Source organism: Cryptomeria japonica, chromosome 5, assembly GCF_030272615.1.
Source record: "Cryptomeria japonica chromosome 5, Sugi_1.0, whole genome shotgun sequence".
Lineage (NCBI taxonomy): Eukaryota > Viridiplantae > Streptophyta > Pinopsida > Cupressales > Cupressaceae > Cryptomeria > Cryptomeria japonica.
The window spans coordinates 385,081,623-385,105,191 of record NC_081409.1 but is presented as its reverse complement, the minus strand read 5'-3'; positions in this window follow the sequence as shown (position 1 = coordinate 385,105,191).

The following is a 23,569-nucleotide window of genomic DNA, read 5'->3' as shown; positions in this document are numbered from 1 at the left end:
ATGACCCTGATTACTCCAATGTCAGTATCTACCGGTGTATGCCTCCAATGCTGGTATATGCCTTCTAGAGAATCTTGTTTCCATCAATGACAACATATGAATCCAATGTGTCAATTGCTAGCAATCTCCCCTTTTGGCATTGATGGCAACACTTTTGTGAAAAAATGGATTCCCTATCAATTCAACTAAAACATGCTCCCCTTGAGCTGATTGACTATGTTTGCAATATAGTCTTTGTCTGATATCCTCCCCCTAGGATTATATACATATTTTTCACATACATATAATCCCCCTTTGGCATCAATGCCAAGGATCGGTGAAATAATTGAAAGAATTGTTACAGATTACTTTACTGGAGATTGACCAATTTCAAGATTTCCAGATAAGCTTTCTCTAGCAACTCTATAGGTATCCTAGCTGGTTTTGAATATTTCAAATATGGATACAAGTCCACTCAGTAAATGTGCAAGTGATTCTTTCTCAGTGACTTCTGTCGGTGTGGGCTTTGCAAGCATATCCATGCATTCCCTCTTATGTACACTAAGTGAATCCAATCTTGGACTCACCAAACCTATGAGACTCCTTGCTCTCTGGATGATCTTGTCTCTTTCCTTTTCAAAATAAAAAAATTGGTTCTCCAAATTCAAAATTTGTCCATCAATAGATGTTTTAAGTGAAGTTAGTCCATCAAAAGAATTAGCAATATTAGCAATCTTTTCTTGTAACTCCTTTATCCTCTTATCTAGATTTACTGTAAGAATCTCTATATTACAACAAACCCTGTAGATGTTAGTACATTGTTTCAAAGAATTTTCAATAAGTATAAGTTTCTCTCTAATCTTCCTTTTATCTATCTCAATAATCTGGTCAAAAGCGACTTTCTTAGCCAAAGTAAATCTTTCAAGTGCTTGCCAGTCGGAAATCTATTGTAATGATTGAAAGTTTTTAGATATGTGCTATGTAAATACCTTAAGCTTACCAGAAGGGCTTGCTTAATTTTCAATCATACATTCAGGAATCAATCTGTGCAAAATTGTTATTGATTGATCTATTATTCCTTTGTCTGCAGATCCCTCCTTCATTAGCTTTTGAGCAGCCATCATGATTATCTCTGTGGGACTCATCTTTGTGATTGATTTCTTCTCAACTTGAGAAGTGTCAATTGCCAAAAGTTTTGCTGAGGAATCAACTGCTAGTTCAGTCTCCTTTTTTCTTTTCTTTCTTTTCCTTATCCTCTCTTGGTTTATCTCTTTTATTGTTCACTTTTGCACTCGTGGCTTCGCCACTTGGTGCAGTATCTATTACTATCGGTGGATCATTATCCATAATATTATTTGTACAATATACATTATCTTGCTCAGACTATACAAATGTTGTCTTTTCTTGTATAGTTTGTACACTCTCATCAATTTTAGGTTTATCTACCAGTTCATTCAAAATTCGATCTAAGCTTCCAAAAATTCCTTTCCCTTTAGATCTATCCAGAATGGTGGGAGCTATTGCCTCAGAAAATTCTTCTTGAGAAGTAAGGAAATCAAGATTCTTTTGGAAGAATTTAGCCCAAGCATCTCTAGTCTCATTTATTATTTCATTGACTCTACCCAATCAGATTGTTCTATTTGCAACTTCTATACATTTTTTCATTTCCTCATTATTTATAGTACCACAAATGCCTAAAAGTTCATTTTCTTTAATCTCTCTGTCCCTCTTGATTGCATCTAATCTACTTGCATCTAATTTATTATACAATGATAAAGGAATTTCCTTCAAAATCTCTACCAAAGCCTTCTTATATATGTATAAATGTAACAAAATTGCTTCTTCTATTTCATTTTGTTCATTGTCATCTAAATGATCATATAAATTTGACACATTCTTCAAAATTCCATCTTTAGTTACCTCATCTATTAATTCTGCACAAATCATATTACCAGATTCAATTGCTTCATCACTCTTACTCTACTTCTTGTTGGGGGTTACAGGAGTGGATGGAGGAGGCTTCCTCTTTTGAGTAGGCTTCCTTGTCGGAGGTGTGGATGTTGTTGTTACCTTTCTTACTAGCTTCCTCCTTGGCTCCACCTTCTTCTCTTCTATAGGAGGCTTGTCATCTTTCATCCTTTGTACCCTTCTGAATGCAAGAGGTTCATTATCCTCTACATCAAAGTCAGAAGTGAGAGGAGATATGAAAGTTGCTGGCCTCTTTACCTCTAGAGCACTAGTTGCTGTCAGTTGATCTATTATTTTAGATCCAGAACCTAGTTTTGTATCTATCCTATGAATTACATTTTGAACAAAGGAAGACATTTTGTCTATTTTCTTTTCCCTCCTTTTCTTATTGAAGCCAATTTTAACTTCCAGAGCCTTCTCCTCAGTAGTACCAAAGTGTTCAGCCTTATCATCCAAAGGAGCATCAATCAACATTTTAGCATATAGTTCCAGAATGTTGTCATCAACTTCATACCCCAATTCAGTGACCCATATTGTTCTAGGTTTCACCGCTTCCATGAGAGTCTCATCTATTTTTACCATGAAGCAAATTTTAGTGGAGTATTTCTCCACAATGTGTTTGGAGATTCTCTCCCTTAGTCTCATGTTCTCTTGAAATTTTTTAAAGAAGCCCCAAAGCTTTTCATCCCTATTGCTGCCAAGACCGGTGATTGTATCTTTAATCTAGATGCCTACTGGTATGTCATGAGCCCATCATTTCTTTCCTAAACCCGGTAGCTCATTCATGAAATACAACATCAAGCATACAATAAGCTTGCCAAAATGGAATGTTCCTTTCTTAACACCTTTGATTTTTCCAATATTTATCATTAATTCAATTCTTAACCATTCACACAAATCATACTTTCCATTATTCTTTATCATTTGATATGCAACATGGATATAGGAACTAGCAACAGAGTTCAATCAACTTGATTGTGTTACCTTGTAGCTGATGATCATGCTCGCAAATTTCACATATGTATCTTTAATGGTGTTGATCCTCATTCACCTTCCATCATGGGTTGTGTCGGTGAGATTTTCAACCTCAATGTTGGATATCTTCTTCCTTAGTTCCTATTCGACTTTGGGTAAGTTGATGACTACCTAAATTGATTCTTTGGTGATCATGTGAGGCCGGTCCAGCCAGATGAATTCATTATGGACCCTTCTCAGAACATATCTAATCATTTCATCCTTGAATTCCAGTATATATAGGATTCTGGTTAACCCTAGGTCTTCAATGATTTGATATTCAGGCTTGATTATTCCGGAGCTTCCTAGTATCACAGATTGATACATTCCCTTGATTTCCTTAGTGCCTAAATCATCCAAAATGTAGTGAATATAAGCCTTGAAATCTTCCACCTAAACTACGCCATCGAAAAACCCTCGAGAATGCGCCAGTAGAGTCTTCCTTCATTACAATTTGAGTAACTTCCTTGAAAATAGGTTGAAGCCTATCCTTAACCTCAACAACAATGGGATTCACAATGATGTAGGAGAAGATGATGATCTAGATGCCATTTCAAAGAAATACCTGGATAACAATCGTCAATTTAAAGATCTTGATCACTTCTCAGATAACTACTGGAAATCCTTAGGAATGCCTTTGCTCGCTCTTGATTTCCTATGACTTGCCTTTGCTTCGCTCTGGTTTGCTCAAGTGTTGGGTGATTGAAAATGAGTCCATTTTCCTTTTTATCAGTGAGTAAACCCTAATTATTTACTGCCATAAATGCTTAGCGGTGCACCCTACCAGATGTCAGTTTCATAGTTTTATGCCGGATAAACCTCCATCAATGATCAATACCACTCTTTAGATCTCTTTCCAGATCTCTCTGGGGAATATGCAAGATTTGCAATGAATTTGCCAACCTCTAAGGCATATGCCTCAATTACCAGTTGAATTTCCTACTAGTATAGGAATGCTCTGTTCTACCCATGGAGTTATTGGTGTAGTTACCAGTGTAGTTGCATCTTCACTTAAATCTTCAGACTTTCTAACCCATCTCTTGGTGTGATCTTGTTGTAATTAATCTACATTTTTCTTTCCTTCCTCATTTTCTCTATCATTGCTAACCGGTTTAGTCTTGCTTCTGCAATACTTAGCAATATGACCTATTTTATTGCATGCATAAAATGTAACATTGTTCTTTTGAATTAGTTTGACATATCCAATGTCATTCCTTGACCTACATTGATTAGCCAAATGTCCAAACTTTCCACATGCATGACACTTAACATTCATTCTGTAATCTTCTGACTTATGACCATATTTCTTGCAATTTGTGCATTGACCGAGAACTAAATTGTAGTTTTGATTTTCTCTATTTCTACATTATTTAGCCATATGCCCAATTTTATTACAAACAAAACATCTACCATTGAATTTGTAAGAATTATATTTCCTTACCAGTTTCCTCTGGTTTGATGAGTTCTACATACTGGTTGTTTGATCTTCATTTGCAGTATCAGAGCTTTTGCCTTGTACAAATCCAAGTCCTCTAAAATATTCACTCTACTTTTGTCTTTTCAATAAATCATCCAACTATGTAGCACTAATCCTGAATTTTTCTTTATACTCACTTGCAGTAGTTAGATCATCTCTTAGAGTCATTATTTGTCTCTCCAGCTCTTGTTCATTATTTTGGGATTGTACCAAATCAGTTCTCAACATATCATTCTCACGAGCCAATTTGCCACATTCTTCAGATTTGGTCTTCAAAGATACAACAAGATTTTCTTCGTTCTTTTTTCTATCCTCAATATATTTTAACATCCTCATAGTTAGGTCTTACATTTCATTCTTCATTAGCATGTTTTGTTGACTCAGTTTCTGACATTGTTCCTTAAGTACATTTTTCTCTTCATCATCCTGGTTTTGTAAAAATTCCTTCCTCCTAGCTTGAGTTCATGATAACCTTTCTTGCAAAATAAGAATGAATTCATAAACATAATTCAATTCATCTTGCGGCTTTAAGTTATTCAACCTTTTAGCATCATAATTCTCAAGTGCCATCTCAAGTTGCTTCTCCATAGCCATATTCAATGATTTCAGTTTTAGGATCTTCCTCAAGCTGTTAAACTTCCTCCGTGGTACTAGGATCTAATACCAATTGTTGGAATACAAGGAATCCAAGAAAACTGAGAGGGGGGGGGGGGGATGAATCAGTGTTCTATTGGTAATATAAGATTTAACCTTATTACAACATACACATATAAACTGGTAAATGAAGAAATGAATAACATGAAGTAAATAAACCAACCACATGAATGAACAACATAACACATTAGATTTATATGTGGAAAACCTCAAAGACGAAAAACCATGGTGGGATTTGTGACCCACAATATCAATTCACTGGCCATATGAAAGATATTACATAGCATGGGGGCCTACACATGCAGGAAGCCACACTTCCTGGAGCACATTGCTCAACACAAAAGAGTCTCACTGACTACAAGCTTCTGCTGAGATAAAACAATAATGATGAACTCACAAAATGCATCTACAATGCTAGAAAGAGTTATGGCTATAGCTTTGTTCTATACCGGTTCATAACACCCTAAACCATTTTACCAGTATCTCCATTCCTCTAGGAATGCTTTACAAACCATCTACTGATCATTGCATGATATAAATTTTTCATAGAAATGACCTACATACATATCCTTTGCATCACATTATTCTACTTCCTTGTCTTATATCAAAATGACCTAATAAACTAACTTATACACCCTTTACAAACAATATGCCTTATGTCGGCTTACAATACATTATAAAAGATATTCAATGTTGGCTCTATACAATAATTACAGAATGATTTTATAAATAAAACCTTTCAGATCCCAAACTAATGTCAGCTTCACTGAAGTGTTGGACGCTGGTGTCGGTGCTGATGCCAGTGATGACCCTGATTACTCCAATGTTGGTATCTATCAGTGTATGCCTCCAATGCTGGTATATGCCTTCTAGAGAATCTTTTTGCCATAAATGACAACATATGAATCCAATGAGTGTCAATTGCCAACACTTCTTTATTCATTTCCTCTAGTTCCTTAGCATATAGGGCTTTCCAATCACTCTTGCTAGTAGATGATGTAGATGCATGAAAAGCAGGTTCAGATTTTGTAACTCCAGAAGGACTGAGTTCCTCAAGCTCAAAAGAAAATAACTTCCCAAACAAGGTGTCCCTATTAATAGAGGTGTTTTCCATAGTTCTCAACTCATTAATTGCAGTGGCCTTCATCTTATAAGCCAGTGGAAAAGGTCTCAATACTTTAGAAACTATTTCATCTTCGCTCAAAGATCCACCACAACACTGAATTCCCATGACAATCTCATTAACTCTCTCCATAAAAGTAGTAATCCTTTGATCTTCTTCCATCTCTGGGTTCTCATATCATACCCGGTAACCATCAAGTTCAGTAATTTTAATAGTAGGGTCACCTTCATTCAGAGTCTCCGATTTATTCCATATATCATTTGCAGTTGATTTGTCAGATATTCCCATAATTTGCTGATCAAAAAGTGCACACAAAAGGGCTTCTCTAGCTCTAGAATTATTTTCAATGTCCTTATCTAAGCCTGGAAAGGGAGGATTGGAAGATGTTGGATTATGAGGTGTATAACCATTCTCACTGATCTCCCAAATCTCCTTGCCAATACATCTCAGATGAGTCTCCATTCAAATCTTCCATACTCTATAATTTGTTTCATCAAGCCTAGGAGTTTCTCTCTGAAAAACAACAAAAGATGAACTTGATGAACTTGCACTATTAGACACCTTAGGATCTTCCTCAAGCTGTTAAGCTTTTGTAGAGAGGATTAGGCTCTGATACTAATTGTTAGACAACTCAGATAACCAAAGGAAAACTGAGAGGGGGGATGAATCAGTTGTCAGTAGATTATAGAACTTTAAGTATTAAAACCTAATTACCGGAATACATAAACCAAATACTAGAACAACAGATATAATAGTTAAGCACAAATATAAACCACAGAACATTTACCAACCATCCACAAAAGATAACACCAATATTTGTACGTGGAAAACCCAATAAAGTGAAAAACTATGGTGGGAAGCCTACCCAAACTCAAATAATACTTCTGCAGTAAGTATGTAATTACAATAAGAGGGGCATGCACATGTAGGAAGGCCAACAACCTAGAGGGCACTGCTCATCACAAAAGGAGCCTCACTAACTACAAAATAAATCCAGACTACAATCCGAAAGAAGAATGAACTGCAAGAGCATGATCTCGTATGCCTAAGTACAATTTTGGTTAATCTCAGTACCAGAGGTCTTAAACCTCTTCCACCAACCCAATTAGATCACCTATGGTTGACCAAAAACCTCTACATATTATTACAACTTTATTTGCACACAGATAATCTATAACCACAATAATCCTATGAAATTCCCCATGATATTCAAATAGATCTTACATCATATTTATACCAACCCAGGACTGAAACAATTAGGTCAGCCACCTAAAAGATAATACAAAAAATTCATAACTTAGACATGCAATCTAATGATCAACCAAGTCAGCCTGAGACCGAAACAACATAATCCAATCAACAAACCCAATCCGTAATGCATCGGGATCATCCACCAACATGTTACATAAACCAGGCCATAACTTAGCCAAATAACATAGAATTAGGTCGGAACCCAAATCCAACACCATCGATCAACAAGAACACGAACAAGATAACCAACAATATTCTGAAAGCCATCTAGAAGCCATGCCAACACCACTTATCATGTGCATCAAAGGGTCTTCAACAAAGCTCTACCGATAGAACCCTTACCGGTGACCAAAAGGCTTACTAGAACAGATGATAGCTCATCAGTCATCAAATCCCAAACCAACTGATCGAGATACCCATCTAAATAGAATGAATGATAGATGTAAACCAAATCAACAAGCCAAAGCATACTAGAGCATACCCAATCAATATCATAAACCAACCAGTCTATCAGAACCTATCCAAAGTCGGTAAACAACCAAAATAGCCAGTGTTGCCATCAATGCAATACATTATCAATTCCTTCAATTGCCAACAATTATATGCAAACTAAAACCATAATTATCATTATGCAGCCATAAACATACACATACAACATGAACATCCAAAAAGCCATAATAGAAAGTAAAGAAACCTTGAGCCTCATACCCATAATAAACATCAAGCCATAATAAGGAAAATCAAAACTATATCAACATGAAATAAAAGATAGCAACATGGCACATCAACTTGCTGGTCCAAAAGAAATACAACAATCCTCACAATCATGGCTCATCAACATGAAAGGAGAAACCTCAAAACTCATAGGTAAGGCACGTCAACTTACCAAGATGCAAAAATAACATAAAACTCTCAAATCGGATCAATATCAATAGCAGAAAATGCCACAAGACCATCACAGTACCTTTGATACAAGGTCAAACCCAAAAAAGTACAATACAGTTGACCTACTTGACCAAACATGAAAATAATGTAGAGTGGCACATACATTCAGTTCTGTAGTGCATATGTCCAGTCTTATAGTGCATAGACATAGTTTTGTGGTGCATTTGTAAGGTTCTGTAGTCTATTTATCACATACACCAAATTTGCAGAAAAAAGACTAAATTACGAATCCGATTTAAAATTTGCACAAGTAGGGTAAAATTCCAAAACTAACTATACTAAAGATACCCAAAAAATACCTTCAGAAAGGTATAAATGTATCAAAATAAGACAAGACAAATCAAGAGATATTTTCAAAAACACATCATAGCCATGGAATCGAAAATGCACCCAGAACTCCTAAAATCTGAACAATGGAACCACAAGCAATGAAAAAGCAATCTCCAATAATAGCAACCCACAACCATAAATGACTTGCAAACCATTACACAGAAGGTAAAATGCAAACCAAGAATTCACGACAATGGCCATTCCAGGCATAAAATATTAAACCAAGAAACTTTATAAAACACATCATAATATGAAGTATTTCCCCATTATTTCCTTTGTAAACTATATAATCTACATAATATGAAATTTATTCAACCCAAGCTCCCAGAAACAATATGCAGACATAGAGCATATAGAGAAAAGAAAATAAAAATAAAAATAAAATACAAATGAAAAGAGCTACAACCTACAACTTGAGCGATGAAGGTTGTAGAAGTGCCCCAATCCAAATCCAACAAAACCCTAGAAGCCAAAACCAAACTCAAAGATCAAAAATTGCAAAAGAAGCCGAAAGAATATAACCCGACAACACTCACAGGCTCGAAAATAAAAAGCCATAAAACACAAAAACCCTAGCCACAATTCCAGCAAATCAAAATATTATATTTTGCAATATATCTTACCTAACCATCTTAGGTTATAAGTTTTATTTCCCATTTCAAATCCAACCAATGGGAATAAGTGGTAGGTGGAATTAATATAAAACATATTTACAAATATATAAGTGGGATATGATATTATTTTATTCTAAGGTATTAATCCACCCCACACAAATAATAGACAAATTATATTAATAAACCATATGCTATAAATTAAATAATCCATGTGGAGATTGATAAATAAATAATTCAAAAGCTCATAAGTAAATAAATAACCACGATGAATATTAAACACTAAATAAATAAATAAACCATAAACAATAAATAAATAAATCACAAATATAAATTCAACAATAAATATTGAATAAATCATAATTCATCATTTAATAAATAAACATTAAATATCAAATAATTAAATACCCAAAAAGGCAAATCATCCAATAAATTAAATTAAACATTAAATAATAAAATAATTAGTCTCAACATTAATAATCACATTATCTTGCATAAATATATAAATCAATAAACATACTCAAATCACCAAGAAGACCAAGATTACCAATTGTAATGGCAAACTATGCCAAGATGTTGATGACTCACAATGAACAACTTAGACCTAGAGTATGTGAGGGGGACTTATGTCATCTCTAAACCACATATACCATTGGGATTTAAAGACACGCTTAGACCTATGGAGCCAAGTGGAGTCAATGTCTGGTTCCTACAAATCATGTAACCATAGAGAAATGATATGACATATGCATATATATATTATAGAAGCTAATCGTTAGAGAATCACAACGACACATCCCGATCACAATGAGTGATGTGACATCATCTCTATCCCGAAGATAGTCATACAACAATGAATAACATCATAAGATCAACTCAACATGGGTAACCATGAAATATGATTAGTACATCTAAAACCTCGTCAAGTACATGATTACTATAATCCATCAATATAGTAAGGCATGTAAAATCTATCAAGCATATGAATACATATAAGATCCATCAACACCTATACTCATCAAATCACATGATCAATAATGATAGTACCATCATCCACATAAACCATCAAAATAGAATATATCCACATAAGTCATCAGAGTATCATATGTCCAAATAATGTCTAGCATCATAATGAGTATCTGAAATATAAATAGAGTCACAATTGTAATCTAAAACATCATAAAATAGCATCTACAATATGAATAGATCCATAAACAATCATCAAAGTATCATCAATATGTCTAAATAAGTCTTATCAATGCATAGATCAAAAGATAAACTGAGGAGGGATACTACATGATAGATTCTTTTGAGAAATATAACATTCATTGTGAAGTATTTGCATATCCAAGCCTTTTTCTTTAGTTGATTGCTTAGACATTATTTCTTTCAAGATCTTTGTCGATCATTCCATAAGCAAATTACTAACATCTTTTGGACTAATGTTGTTTCGGATCAAGTGCTTCATCAAAATGCTCTCAATCCTATCTGACTCAACTGAGGTCAGCCACTTCACACCAATCTTCTAAATTCCATTTGCACTATCAATTAGCTTCAACATATTTGACTCATCATCTAAGTCTCCATCTTCCTGCTCATTCATTTCCAAAACTCCTCTGGTTGCAAGTGATTTCAGATAATCAATTATCACCACATCTTCTATCTTGCTTTTCTTTGACTCTTGAACATCAACGGGAATAGACTATCTCCTTTTCTTCTTTCCAGAAGAAGATTCTCCAAAACGAGAAGAGAAAGAAACATAAATCTAGCCAACTCTCCACATATCCACAAATGATAGAAAATAATTGTTGCAAACCTCCTCTCTATTATTCAAACAGTTCATATACCTGAATATTTGTCTTGCAATAGGCACATCAAATTCCCAAATAACACTATCTTTTGTCGGAAGGGATTCTAAACAGTACATGACTAAACTCACAAGAAATGATCCATACTGGAAAGCATAATTCTTCTCTTTTGACATCTTGATATTTTCTAACAATAATTCTCTCAGTAATTCACACAAGTCAAAAAATTTGTTCTCCATCACAAACATATATGCCATATAAACAACAATTGTCAAGGTGTCTCCTTTCCTATTTCCAAAATAGACTTTCTAAGAGATGTCATAAGAAACATACTTTATTACAGGTTTTGATGAGTATTGATGATAAGAGTTCACTGATCACCTTTCGCACTAGTTAGAGCTTCCACTTCCCTGTTCAAAATTGATTTATTTGTCAGAACTTCTCCATTGTCACACAAGCTGGTGATCATAGAAATGATTTCCTTTATGATTGGATAGGCTTTATCCAATACGATGTTGTTATCTCACACATGGCTAAGAATTATTCTGATTACCTCTGTTTGTAAAACCAAGGGAATTCAATCCATAGATTCAAACCTTTTCCTTCTAACTCTTTGACCCTCTGCAATTCATAATCCTTCAAACCTGCTTCAATCATTCTAATTTTCTTTAGGCTAAACTCATCTAGGAGCACTTTGTCCACAACTTGAAATTCTTCACTGCTAAAATCTTCGATGATCATTTTTCCTTCAATGATTTCTCTTCACTACTCACTTTACCATTTCTCTACTATTTGCAATGATCTCCTGCAAGTTTAACTGATATGAAAGAAATGAATTTCAAGAATTGATACTTTATCGTACTAAAGATGCCTCATTAGGGTTTCACCGCCAAAAACTATCTTTTCGATGATGTCATCATGATTCCTCTAATCACCTAATACCACACAAGCACTATCATGCCGAATTAGTGAAATGATCCATATAGATAGGGAGGCTAGAAGATTTTTCATTCAAACCAAAACTCCCCCTAACTCAAAGTTCTCAGCTTAGTTTTGTTAGGTCCCGGAGACAACTGAGAGTGGGGGGGGGGGGTTGAATCAATTGTCAAATAAATTCAAAACAAAAACAACTTAACCAACTTACTGCTTAATACCGGTGGACAATTTTATTAGATAATTGCAATACCAGTAAAGATTAATGCATGAAACAACAAGATAAAGTCATCCACAACACTTAACACCAATATTTGTACGTGGAAACCCTGTAAGGGGAAAAACCACGGTGGGAAACCTTACCCACAATCAGATGATACTACTGTAGATAGTAAGTGTATACAAATGGGGTCTGGACATGCAGAAAGGCCAAGCGCCTAGAGCTCACTACTCAAACACAAAATAGGAGTCACACTGACTACAATTGGATGGTTAAATCCAATAAGGATGTACTACTCAAAATAAGATCTTCATATGTTGGATTCAGTACCGGTGTAGTTCTGATATGCTTTCAAAAAAATCCTTGCTTCACCTTCAAATGATGTATGCGTGTATAGCTCTGCTTAATCTCGCATATACCTTCACACAATTCTTCTTTGCATTCCACATTGGTCTTACAAATAAGATCTTACATTTATATCATAACCTAGGACCAATTTTAGTAGGTCGGCTCTAAGAGATATTACAATAAAATCAATTTACAAATAAATTAATGCCTAATGCAATAACTGATTCAACATGTCGGCTTAATGCATTTACAACAATAATAAGTCATCTCCATAGCGTGCCATGCTGATCTAGAAAAGATAATCATGCCGGTGTATAACCTGGACCTATTTGTCGGTAACAACAAATATGCAAGTATGAATATACCAATAATCAAATCTCCAAGACAAGGTGTCCAAATGATGTCTTCATCATAACCAAGTGTTTTCCAGGCCATTCCAAGTGTCGGTGATCATTATATCCTGTCGATGTACCAAATACCGGTGACTGTGCGTAAGTCATTTGCTTGCCAGAGAATGTTGTTGATTCTCCAAAGTGCCAGAGTTGATAAGGTTTAGTGGGTGTTGACATCAATGACAAAACCATACCAAAATACCAACAAGTTTCTCAAGGAAGAGGTGCCTACATCGGATTTTGGTACTTCAGGCTCACTTCCTTTGTTCTCATTCTTCTTTCTCCAGACCAGGTTTCCCTCCTTCTTTCATTCAACACTCTTCATTTCACTCTTTTCAATATACTTTTCTTTATTTTCTTTCCTGCATTGGTTAGCATAATGTACAGGCTTATTGCACTTGAAACAACTAACAATTTTCTTCTCAAATATTATTGGATGAGATCTGTATTTGCATTGTTTGGCTTTGTGTCCATAGATATTGCAATTCTAACAATGTCCTTGAAAGTTATAACTCTTCTTACTTGCAACAATTGGGTTATAACTTTGATTCACAACATGATTCCTACAAAGGCTTGCCTTATGTCCAAAAATCTTGCAACTATAACATTGAATGCTTCTACAGTTCACTACCTTGTGTCCAAATTTATTGCATTTGAAACAATATCCATTAAAAGATGGGTACCTTTGTGCATTCAGTTGATAAATAAGAAGATCACAACCACAAGATGAACACCGGAATTTGTACGTGGAAAACCCAAAAAGGGAAAAACCACAAAGAGTGTTAACTCTCAAGAAAATATAACTAGTTATATTTGTGTTTACAAATAGGTGGTCACTGCCAGATTACAAAAATGGCTAACTGTCAGACTTCTGTCTCTAGATACAAAAGAAATAGCTAACTACTAGAATGCTCACTCCAATTGAAAGGGTTGAACTAAGAAAGTTTGCATCTCCAAATTCATGGGATTCGTTCCAAGTTAAGTTCATGTTACAAATCTCAAACTTTATAGAAGATCCGATTAGATATCTCTACAATACTATTCCTCAGTAGATTCAATAAAGGACTATTGCACTACTAATTTCCTTTAAGGTATGTAACTCTCACATACATTGCTTCGTTTGCTGCCAATTATCTTTCACACATCACACACACTCACTCTATATCAATTTTCTTCTTCACTCATTCATACATACATCACTCATGAACATATATATGTGTGTGTGTGTGTGTGTGTGTGTGTACTAGAGGGCACAAATAAAAAATAGTGTGTTGTCCAAGCCCAACACATTATCAATAAGCTCATGTCACCCTCGACAATACTTCTACATAATTACTTAACATACTTTTGAATACCAAATCATATACCATGATTATCGAAAAAGGACAAGGGTCATACAGACCAAAGAGGATAGACCTATTGCCACAAGATCATGCTCAGTATCTCCAAAATGTAGACTCCACACATACCAATAAACCACAATCACAAAACTTGAAGAAATACTTCTGATGTATACCAAAGCTACAAACCGTTGACACTAGGACACATAACTAATACTAGGACTAACCATAATTCCTAGCACCAGCATACTTGGGTCATTGAGAACCCAATGGGACCTCAAAAGGTCATCATCCAAAATTGCCCATGCTACATAATGACAACTAACCAAAAACAACATCTGTATTGTACATACATAATCACAACCTTTTGCATAACGTCCATAATGTGCATAACATCCATAACATCTAGACTGATATCCGGGCCTGCATACACTATCCAATATAGAAATGAAAGACCGGTTTGACATAAGTGACAACATTATTCACACAAGTCTAACAATCTCCACCTTTATCATTGATGGGAAAATATATTCAAAACATAACTGCACCAACTCCCCCTTATTCATGCAAGTCCTCAAAACCATATAGTTCATTTTTCCCTTCCTCCCCTTTTTGACACCAAGGACAAATAATGCCACTGAAAAAGAAAAGAAAGAACAAATACATACAACTAAAAATGTGAATCTTTCACAAGGAAACCTTCAAGTGCTCTTCTTTAGAAATATAAGCTTGTACTTTTCATTCAGTTTTAGAAGGACTTCCCAAGAATGTATAGCCAGTTTGATACTCACTAAAAGGCTTCTACACTCAACAAACAAATCAACAGAATTTGAAAAACTATTTGAAGTAGTTGGATTCTACTCATACTCTACTGCATTCTCAAGAAAAACTAAAAAGTGTTCTAGCTTGGCTTCCATAATCTCCTTAACTATCCAAAATATGCTCAGAAAGTATTCTTTATGTCTTTTCAATTGAAAAAGCTTAGCCTGAAGAGAATTAATTATTTTCCTCTTCTCACCATCCTTATCATTCATAAAATCAAAGGATTTGCCTAAACTCATCAGTTTTGCTTCAATAACATCAATTCTTCCTTTGTGCTTCACAATTGTTTTGGATTAAGGCAAAAATAGGTTTTGAAGGGGCTCCAAAACCCTTTACAAAATGATTCTAAAGGATATAGAATTAGAAAGCAACATCCAAAAGAAAACAGGGTGCAAGGATAGGCATAAAAAACAGCAACCAAAGAGAGAACAAAAGCCCAATCGGGCACAAAACGATAGCAGAAAGACCAAACCCAGACACAAAATGAACCAACAACAGAAAACAACCCAATTACATTAGGCTTATGAGGGTCTCAGCAACCTCAGCCTCAAGGGCATTCATGGTATCAGCAACAACCTTCATAGCTTTATGATCAAAATTCTGAAAGGTCGTCATTTTCTTCATGTTCCCTCGGGTCCTTTTGTAGGGTCCTTCACCACTTTGAGTCACCTTATCTTCATCACCAATAACAACAATAGCCGTATCTAGTTGTTCGAAACTATTTACCATGATATTCATAACCATTGCAACATGTTTAACAATTTTGTGACTGCTAACCATAATGGTCTTGAGGGTGTCTTGGATCTTGTTGTAGCCTTCCTCAACATGGGTGATGTATTCCTCTATCTTTTTCTTCAGCTGATCAACCCCTTCCACTATTTTCTTGATACAGTCCATGACCAACTTCTTCTTAGCCTCAGTCCAATTCCCTTTATTATTCAGATTACCAAGAGAAGAACTAGCAGGGAGAGAATCCATTTTTCTTCTTAGGGCTCTTTGGTTAATCCGGATCTCTTTAAGTTCATGAAACAACCACTTGAACAAATTGAAGGTGTCAATTGCATGATCATGAGCAATCCCCAACATATTTTCATAATCCTCCCTCTTATCATTTAGCTCATCAATTTTGTGATGAAGGTCTACAATACTAGCCACACCCACATTACCAGTCTCCTTATAGGACGGAGAAGAGGTTGGGACATTAGGGTTATTAGGGTTCTTAACATCATTTTCCTTCTCACTAGAAGAGGGAGAGCCATTTTTAGTCAAAGTAGAGGAGGAGGAAATAATGATGTTCTTATGACCTTTGGAAACCTTCCTCATCTTGGGTTTAGAGCTCGAAGGAATTTCCATTTTATCTTTTTTCAAGGAAGGCAAAGCCTCATCAGACCCAAACCCAGAGGCATCATTATCAGACTCTCCTACACTAGTATCATTATTCTCAAAATAAACATGGATGAAATCATCTCAGGGAGGAAGAGAATGGAAATGGGCATCAATAAGGACCAGCAGACCTTCATGCATGATGGTAAACTGATGGGGTTCACCTAGTTTGCTCAACACTTCACCTAGCTAGCATTGCTCAAATGCACCAACTCACCAGGCCTAGTTTCTCTCTAGACCTTCAATTCCTTCTCAATATCTTCTATCTCTTGATTCTTGATCTCTCTAAGGTGTTTTTCTCCAAGTGTTTTAGTTAGGAACCCTACCAATTCACAATGCTTCCCATGTACTCAATTATGGCTTCTTGGCTTCAAGTTGTCAAAATGACCTCCTACCATTGTGAGATGATGTAGAGGTGTGGAGGTGTCTTCATTCATGTTTTGGATTCTTTTAGGGTCCATTTGAGGTTTGTAATCAATAGGTTTCTTACTGATTCCAAAATCTTGCCTAGAAAAGGGCTACAAGGAATTAGCGCAATTAAGCCTCCTAAAACCGGTTTTTTAGGGCTTGAGTGAAAATGATCCAAAAGACCCCCAAAAAAACTTGGATTTACTTCAATGGTTCATCTAACCTCGGTAGATTTTTTTTGTTTTGGCTTCTTGTTCCACCATTAAATGTGCTAACCCCAAATTGAGGCATTTGAAGGGTTTCTAGGCCTTCTAGGTGGCAGTGACTAGTCAAGTTGGGGTTTGTGCATTAAATGACCTCTTCAAGGCTCCTCCTTGCATTGGAAACTCTGTCCCAACTCCTTGAACCCATTCAAAAACTTAGAAATTGATTTGACATCCACCCCTGCACTTGGCACTTCATTTTCACCTTATTTCCTCTAGCCAGGTTGCTCCTAAGCTCGCCTAGAATAAGGTGATAGTCATATCAAAGCTCTTCTCCAGCACATGCACCTGCATATGTACACTATAAATATGGTTTCCCATCATTTCCCAACAATCCATGATGGCATCACGCATGAAACTCATGGGGCAACCATATTTACAAGAAAATTGCTATATACAAGCCAAAACTGGCTGCTTGCAAACTAAAGCAAGAAAACAATAATGAATAGTATCTACAAAGCTCTAAATTGAACCAGAAACACAATAAAACACAAGAGAAACTCAATCCATTTCTGGATCAATGGATTCAATCCATCTTTGAATACAAAATGAGTAAAATCAAGCCAAAATGCTGTCAACTAGTCTGAAAAATGAGTAGTTTCATATTGTTAAGCTTGCAAAACACCTTCACCAACATTGGTAACCATAAAAGAGAGGTTTCTTATAGATTTCCTATTTGTGGATTCATCCTATGGTGTTGAACAATCCCTAACTCCATCGCTAACCATTTCAGGACAAAAGTTGTCATGACAACTTTTTGCAACTTTGCAATTTTTGTACTTCTGGTCTTTCCGACCTATAAGACCTATTCCAAGTCATCAAAAATGACTTTTAAAACTTTCCTAATACTAATTTAACCCTCCCTAATTCTTATACCAATTTTTGACACTTTTGACCATCAAAAAGGTCAATTACCTACTCAAACTCACTATTTACACAAAGATGCAAACCTAAGAAGTATGAACACAACCTAGGCCTACATTGACTCAAAACTCTAACTCTTGGACCCTCTTAGATTCCTTATTCACTACTGACTTGGATAGGGTCAGTACAAGCCAAAATTGAAAAACTAGACAATCTAAGTCCTAGGTGCTCCTACACCATTCTCCCAAACAAAAGAAGATCATGTCACCTTCTTAAGAATCAAATTTTGATCAATTCCAAGCTTCTTAAAATTTGTCTTCATCACCCATGTAGCTTCAGCATCATCCATACCCTGCCATTTGATTAGGTTCTCCCAATAGGCTTGATGCCTTGTTTTCATGGTGATCCTTGAACTCAACACCTTCTCGGCCTTTGGATTTGGTTTGGCTGGTAACTGAAGGTTGTTCACATCATCTAAAACCTCTAAGTGTCTGCAATCTGAACCTTTAACTCATCCCTTGTATGCAACTAAGTCTTCTATATTGAAAATCGGTGACAATCCTATGTCACTAGGTAGATCCACCTTGAATGCATTTTCTCTATACTTGGCTAGAATGGCACATGGACCTATCCTTCTCATTTGCAACTTGTTTGGAACTCCTTGTTGTATCCTTGGTTTGTTTAAGTGCACCATGACAAGATCCCCCACTTGAAATTGTAGGTTCTTCCTCTTTTCATCAACTTTTTGTTCGAGTTTTCTTGTGTTCTCCATTAATGCTTGTTTAACTTATTCATGGACTTCCTTCGTTGATTGAGAAAAGTCCTTTGCATATGCACTTCTTGCTGCTGCACTTCCTAAGTCTCTCAACTCCAAAATGCCTCTTGGGTGCACACCATAGACCTCTTCAAAAGGTCTCTTTCTATTAGTCCTATTTATGGTTTCATTAAATGCATAATCACCTTGTGAGAGTACTTGATCCCATGTTTGACCATATTCCTTAGTAAGGCACATTAACAATTTTCCCAAGCTTCTATTCACCACTTTGGTCTCCCCATCTATTTGAGGATGGTAGGCTGATCCAAAAGAGAGGTTGGTGCCAAGCTTTTTCCATAGTGTCTTCCAAAAGTGACTCATGAACTTTGAGTCCCTATGTGAAACAATGCTCATGGGTAAACCATGTATCCTCACCACCTCTTTGAAGAATAATTGAGCAATTTGGCATACATAATGAGTAGTCTTGCAAGGCACAAAGTGAGCCATTTTGCTAAATCTATCCATAATGACATAAATATTGTCATATCCCTACTTTGTCCTTGGTAAACCTACTACAAAATCCATGCTGATGCATTCCCAAGGTCTATTTGGTATGGGAAGAGGTTGGTATAAACTGGCATTTTTAGAAGTGCCCTTGGCCTTTTGGCAAACTATGCAAGTCTCCACATATTTCTTCACATCTTGGTTCATCCTTGGCCAATAATAGTATCTTTGAACCAACTCTTGAGTCTTATTGACTCCAAAATGTCCACTAAGGCTACAATTATGCTTCTCTTGAATAAGGTTTTCTCTCATTGAGCCTCTAGGCACACAAAGCTGCCCACCTTTGAACAATAGTTCATTTTGCAATGTAAAATCAGAATACTCACTATGGAAGTGATTTTGGTACTCCTTACACACCTTGTAGGAATTTGAGAAGTCTTCATCCTCTGGGTACAAGTCTCTAAAACTATCCACACCTATTCTTCTCAATTGGATTTCTTAGACTGTCAAAAGTCTTCTACTTAATGCATCAGCTACCAAGTTTAACTGCCCTTTCTTGTGCTTAATGGTGAATGTATAGGCCTGTATATACTCCACCCATTTCATGTGTTTATCACTGAGTTTATCTTGTGAGTTTAGGAAACTTAATCCTTGGTTGTCCGTATAGACCACAAATTCTTTAGGGAGGAGATAGTGTCTCCACTTCCTCAATGCCTGCACTAAAGCATACAACTCAAGATCATAAAAGGAGTACTTCCTCTTGGCATCACTTAGCTTCTCACTATGTAAAGCTACTAGTCTTTCTTCTTGGCTTAAGATAGCACCTATTGCAACATTGCTTGCATCACATTCTACAATGAAACATTTCTCAAAACTAGGCAACACTAGCATCAGTTGGGTAGCTATCTTCTCCTTCAAGGTTTCAAAACCTTTGTTTTCTGCTTCACCCCACTGAAACTTTGCCTTTAGTCCTCCTCTAATGGTATCTATCATTGGTGCACATATATCACTGAATTGCCTAATGAACTTCCTATAGTACTGAGTGTCCATGGAAGCTTCTCACCTCTATTGTTGTCTTAGGAGTAGGCCAATTTACAATGGCTTCAACCTTGCTTGGATCCATCTTGACATTTCCTTGAGACAACACAAACCCAAGGTAAACCAACTCCTACTTGACAAACTCACACTTATCCAAATTCATGGTTAGCTTTTCATCATACAATCTTTGTAATACATCTTGCAAATGATTAATGTGATCTGCCCTATCTTTACTAAAAATGAGAATATCATCGAGATATACTACCACAAATTTACCTATGAAGTCCTTCATCACCTCATTCATGAGTCTCATGGAGGTTCTTGGAGCATTGGATAAGCCACTCATAAAGACCCTTAGTAGTTGTAAATGAATTTTTTGATTCATCACCCTCCTTAATCCTAATTTGATGATAGCCTTTCTTAAGGTCAATCTCAGTAAAGTACTTGGCTTCCCCTAAACAATCCATTAGGTCTTCTATTCTAGGAATAGGGAACCTATATCTGATGGTGATCCTATTTATGGCTCTAGAATCAGTACACAATCTCCAAGTACCACCTTTTTTTGGTGCTAACATGGTAGGGACAACAAAAGGGCTAATACTTGTCCTAATTAGGCCTTGGTCTAAGAGCTCTTGGATTTGCTTGGCAATTTTAACGTTTTGTTGAGGAGTCATTTTATAAGTTGCCTTATTAGGCAAGGAAACTCCGAGAATGAAGTCTATTTGATGGCTTATGGTTCTTTTAGGAGGTAAGGTGGTTGGTTGTCCTTCACTTATTATGCCTTTGAACTTCTTCATCAAATCTTGCACCTCGAATGGCAAATCTTGCTACTCTTTCTTGTCTTCTTCTTTAGGCTTCATCACAACTGAAAACCTTATACCTTCACATTCCTCAAGTTTCTTTAAGAACTATTTTTCACTCACCAAAAGAACATTAGGACCTGCTGCCCTCTTTTCACCTTCCTCAAGGATAGACTGAATCTTGAATGTGACTCCATCTTTCTTTAATGAGTATGCATTCTTGGCTCCATCATGGATATCTTGTCTATCAAATTTCCATGGTCTTCCTAATAGAAGATGACATGCATCCATGGGTAGGACATCACATAACACCTTGTCCTTATACCTTCCAATGGTAAAATCCACCCATGCTTGCTCATTGACTAGGACATGTTCGCCTTTTGTCAACCAAGTGACTCTATAGGGATTGTTGTGAGGTATCCTTTGCAATTTGAGTTTACTCACTTCCTCTTCTAACACAATGTTGTCTGTAGACCCTGAATCAATGATCACCTTGAACACTTTGTCCATAATCTTTCATTTGATCCTAAATAAGAACCTTCTTTGGCTTGGCTCTTCCTTGACTAGTTCTTTGATCAATGTTCTCCTTATCATCAAGTTGTCACCTACTTCTGACTCTAAGGAAATCTCTGAAGTCTTTCTGCTTGAAGACTCTTCTTGGAGATAGCTCACTCTTCTTTCTCCACCATGTGTTGATGATCCCTTCTTTGGACAGCTATATGCTGGATGACCAAGTTGGTTACAATGGTAACACTTCATTGTTGCAAAGTATGAGGAACCTCTACCTTGGACACTAGATCTTCCTTTGAAACCACTATTGGATCCCCTTCCTCTATTGAATACTCCTTTACTACTGCCACTATCTTGTTGCTCAGTGAGTTTAGACTCTCCTTGTGTTCTTTTCTTAGAACTTCTTCCTCCAAAGCCTCCTATATGGCCTCTATTGTCTTTTCCTCTACCCCTTCCCCTATTGTTGCTTGAGTCATGTCTTCTTTTCATTTTTTCCTCTACCTTAAGGGAAAGTTGATAAGTTTGATGGACTGTATTTGGGCTCATTAGACTAATTTCTTCTTGGATGTTCCATCATAGACCATTTAGGTACCTAGCAACCTTGAGACTCTCTTCTTCTACTGCATGAGATCTAAGGCTAATTTTGTGAAACTCCTTTGTATAGCTACTGACATCAAGATATTTTTGTCTTAAGTTTTTCCTCATCCTATGAATTTTCACTTCATAGTCATCAAGGAGATAGACTTCTTTGATTTTGACTAACATCCCTTTCCAAGAAGAGATGGGTGCTTTTCCCATTTTCTTCCTTTCATCTTGCACAAATTCCCACCATGTGAGAGAAGCTCCTCTCATCCTTGAATTGGCTACCTTGACTCTCTGGGCTTTAGTTATGCCTTCACATTCAAAATGGTTCTCCATGCCTTCTATCCACTCTAGGACCACTTTTGCCTCCATCTTACCAATGAACAATGGCAAACCTTCGAGCGATTTGCCACTCAAGGCCTTCAATGCCTTCAAAAAATGTTCTAGCTCTAGGATAGGATCAGGTTTAGGTATCTTGTCTATCTCTTCCACTTCTTTACCCTTCCATTCTCCTTCCACTTTTATGAACAATTCATTTGCCTTGGTTTCTACCTCTCCAAGCTTACTCTCCAATTATAGCAACTTCTCCTTCAGGAGTCTATTCTCTTCCTCCCGATCATCCACATTCTTTGCCAACTCTACATTGGTCACCATTTTGTTGTCTCCTATAGATTCCACTGAGGACATCTACTCACCTAGCCCAAATCTTATAGGCTCTGATACCAATTTGATGGGGTTCACCTAGTTTGCTCAACACTTCACCTCACTAGCGTTGCTCAAATGCACCAACTCACCAAGCCTAGTTGCTCTCTAGACCTTCAAGTCCTTCTCAATCTCTTCTAGGGCTTGATTCTTTATCTCTCTAAGGTGTTTTGCTCCAAGTGTTTTTCCTAGGAACCTGTTGTGATGTATTCACACATCGCCCCATTGCAAATGGGGACCCCTACTTTTTGCCTTTTGGGGTGTGTTTTCTAGGTCTTTTAGGGTTTTGTCTTTTAGCCTTTGCTTTTCGAGTGTCGCCAAAGGGATCACTAGGATGGTAGGCTCTGCTTGAGCCAAGGTGAGTCTTTGGGGCCCCAGAATTAGGGTTTCTTTGAGAGTCTTCCTTAGGGCCTGGTTTTGCTCTTGTTGCTAATTGTGTCTTGCTTGGTGAGTGAGTATCATCCTTGAAGGTCTGAGTTAGGTCGAGTTGGTGAGTGATGAAGTCTGGAATGTCATCCTGATCTTCAAATACCCTAAAATTTGGCT